The 3700-nt window shown below is 37.4% G+C and overlaps 1 protein-coding gene across 7 annotated transcripts in view; it reads right to left on the bottom strand.

The window, feature by feature from the left end:
* Positions 1-2674: 2674 nt before the first annotated feature.
* SYNCRIP (synaptotagmin binding cytoplasmic RNA interacting protein) overlaps positions 2675-3700 on the bottom strand; it is a 37399-nt gene continuing 36373 nt past the window's right edge. For all 7 annotated transcript variants that reach the window (XM_072036213.1, XM_005013049.6, XM_072036215.1 and 4 more), the window contains exon 12: positions 2675-3700. This exon is cut by the window's right edge. The gene's annotated coding sequence lies outside the window, so the exon portion shown is untranslated.

Genomic DNA, 3700 nt, shown 5'->3' with positions numbered 1-3700 from the left:
TGACATGTTCATGGGCAATTCCCTTGAAACTATGACTGCTAACTCATCAGTTTAACAATATCTACTGGATATATATGAAGCCTTCTGGAGATTCTTAGCTTGAAAGTATTTAACAGTATGAGATTACACTCAATGTTCACTTAGCATTGAAGCAGACACTCAAAAGTTTAACTTAAAAACCATATAACCTTCCTAATCCCTGCAGATATGGAGTCAATTAGTCTACTGAAGCTGGATTTTAGGTCCCAAAAGTCATTTAAGTACTGGAATGTCTATTTTTACTTACCATTATCATCTCTGCAGTCAAACAGCTTAGGCTACTCTATTGCATATGTAGCAGTATTATGAATGCACTTATAAATTCCTTAGTGCAAGAAAACTAAGGAGAAAGATTCCATGTTTTTTCTTCTGCACCAGTGGCCAAAACAAGCAAAATGGTCTTCTTTGCCACACTAACTGTACAAACAGAGATAATGAACTATTCCCATTCATCAAAACAATTGGATCGATCTCAGATGAGAAGGAACCCAGATCTCCGACGTGGCTGTTTTACCTAAATGATTGTAAGAAAGTGCTGACTTTGGAGCAGACAGTATAATGAACATTCAGGTATAAAGCAACCCCAGGAAGTAGAGTATTTCTTGTGAGAGAGCAATTCAATTCTTCGAACTTAAAATTTAAAACTGTATTTACCTCCCTGCCTCCTGTGACTGTGATTTCTACATTGGTACAGATGCTTTAAGCTTTTACCATGTTCCTGGAAGCCTGACAGTCTAAAGATTTCACGAAGACAGCCTTACACAAATTTAACCCAATGCTCTCAGATAGGCTCAGCTATGCAACATCCACTCGAGAACCAGACATTTCAGATGAAGTCTGCAGAAAAAAAAAAATCTAACCAGTTATATCTTGGCAAGAAAGAGACATCACATGAGACAATCACCCCTCTCTCCAAATTCCAAGTAAGCTTACAAGCTAGCCCTTGATTTACTTTTCAGCATATTTATCTATTGTAGCCATCAAGACAAAACAGGACCACAGAAGTTACACTTCCATCCTGTGGATTTTGTAACACAAGTGAAACTAAATACTTGAAAGTGATGATCAATCAGATGACTGTGAAAATCAGTTTCCCAGAAAAAAAGTTTAATATCACTTTCTAGGACGCTTTGTTTGTTTGCACTAATTGCCATAAAGTAACACCTAATGATTTATTCCTTCTTCCACCAACACCTGTATCAAGTATCCAAATATCTTCAGCTAGGCTTCTTCCTCCTGTTACAACATATTTACTTATTTTAACCTGACTAAGCGAGTGAGAAAGTACAGTCTGGCATTTCCTCTGCCCAACTAACACAACCAGCTAGTCCCAGCCTGGGGATGTCCTGCACTGGCGTTAGGAGTTAATTCAGGGAGACACTCAGTGAAGACAGACTAAGTCCATCAGAGCCAGTCGTGAAATTTGGATTCATAAGCTTCAAGCTACGAACACAAACTCCAGCTTTGCTGATTTCAATTCTCCAAGCACTACGTTGCAAAATTTACTGCCTTATTGCCTACTTCCAAACCTTGCCACTCCATTTTAAACGGCTAATACTTTCCACTAAGCTTTCACTAATGCAAGGAGCAAGCAGTAGTAATTTTGTGGAATGTATCAATTTGAGCGCACACTTTTCAGAAATACTTATAAGCGGTTTTGTTCCTGTTGCCACTAACATAGAGAAGCATCAACAAAGCTGCCAGGCTGAACAGAAGTGTGACGCCTCTGAAGAATTAGTAAAGGCACAAAGGAAAGTAAGTTGCTGCCACGTAAAACATTTTTAGAACAAAACATGAATTTGGGAATCCTACCTTCAGAGGAGGCTAAGCTTATTTTAGACTGTCATACCCCACAACCTTGCCAACAAATGGATTTGTATTCCTTATTTTAGATTCTAAGACAGTATTTAGGTAGGAGTTGTACTATGCAGAATTTCAGAAGCTGGTCTTAGTATCTGTATTAACATCCTTCCTCCAAACACTAGAAACAAACCTGAAGTTTTACGTTCTAACACTTTTCCTCTGTAAAAACAAAAAAGTGCAGTGGTATGACCTGTATGAAACCCCTTCAGACAAACAAACATTAAAACAGAAGTATAATTCTAGAAATGTATAGGAGTGTTTATAAACCAGAAGTGTTAAGCAGCAGTTTCTAATTTCTTACTACACTCAACTGGGCCTCAAATTTAGGAAAGCTCTACAAAAAAAATGTGGAACTCTTGCTAGCCATGCTCAAACCTTCGCAGGTGTTTCAGTATAGAAGGCCTCCTACGAGAATAATCAGGGGCAGCATAATCCAGATATAGGTCAAATCCAGCAGGTCAAAACTTGCCTTTACCATGCCAACAAGAACTGCGTGTTAGGTGCCCGTTTTATCGCTGAAGCACCTTGCAAGAGATGTGTTACTGGAGAACATTTCAAGTTTACCAGCACCCAGCGCAACTGAACCGATGCTGTAGATAATGCACTTGCCCATTCTCACCAGGTCTTTCCATGCTTAATAATGAAGGGTTTTTCTTTACACAACCAAATTTAAAGCTTTGAAAACAACATTATTTGATTTTAGTTTTCCACAATATTAATCACCACATGCAATTTAGTTTTCTGATCATTTTGCTAAAAAACTGCACCAATATCAGAACAGTGCAAATCATATTTAATTTTAAAAGTTATAATGGCTTGAGTTCATAATTAGAGGGAACACTGTCAAGATCTTGATGTTTTGCTCACTCACCATTGCTTGCATTCCATTGAAAACAAACACTTTCCTGTCAATTTTGACATTTTTGCAATAGTTCCCCATGCTTTTATCAGAGCTGAAATTAAGGGTATCATCCTCAATTTCAACACATGTAGTGCCTTAATAGCAATGTTTTTACGCACTTCCATCAACTGTTAGAATTCCATAAATATATTACCCCCCCTCCCCCGACACATTTCCAGACTAAGAACTGGTCACTAGCACTTGTGATCCCACAAGTGTTTAAAGTTTTCCAGCAATGGAGAGATTTCAAGATTAAGAAATCTGAGGACTTCCCCTCTCCTACAGCCCCCAGTGTTTTCATTTTCTAGCAAGTTCAGAATTGCTTTCCACACCTTGACAGTGTTCCTTATAAAACCATATGACAGTAAAAGTGCCAGTAGGCATGGCAACCTCTTTGAAGGGAGCATTAAAACTCCTTGGCACTGGGAATGCCAGCACCAAGGATTACATTGAAATTCAAAATTATACTTAAGGCTACAATTAGCAAACCCACTTTCCATAAGCCTAATATTCTATCACTAGATTTGAAAATTCAGAAGCTAATGCAACTGCATACTTTTATGCTCAAATCTGAGGAAAAAGTTACTTTTTTAATTTTTTTTTTTTTTTAGCAAGGGCAGTATATGAAACTGTGGTAGCAAGTCTCTTATGCATTGACTACTCATTTCACCATCGTTCACTTACTTTGTCTTAAAGTTCAAAACTGGCAAGGCACATTTACATATTCCAATGAATACTTGACAATTTTAAATTACACTTCATGTCCCAGCTATCCCAGTAATTGACATACAACATACTAAAATGGTTTATTAAGATAACAAAAAAAAAAATCAATTAATGTGAAACATACAGGCTATTGGCAACCACTATTCTAAAAAGTATGTAAATACAAGTAAA

Source organism: Anas platyrhynchos, chromosome 3 (genome assembly GCF_047663525.1).
Source record: "Anas platyrhynchos isolate ZD024472 breed Pekin duck chromosome 3, IASCAAS_PekinDuck_T2T, whole genome shotgun sequence".
NCBI classification, from domain to species: Eukaryota; Metazoa; Chordata; class Aves; order Anseriformes; family Anatidae; genus Anas; species Anas platyrhynchos.
Note: the sequence above shows the minus strand (reverse complement) of the source record. Positions and strands in the feature narration are given on the sequence as shown.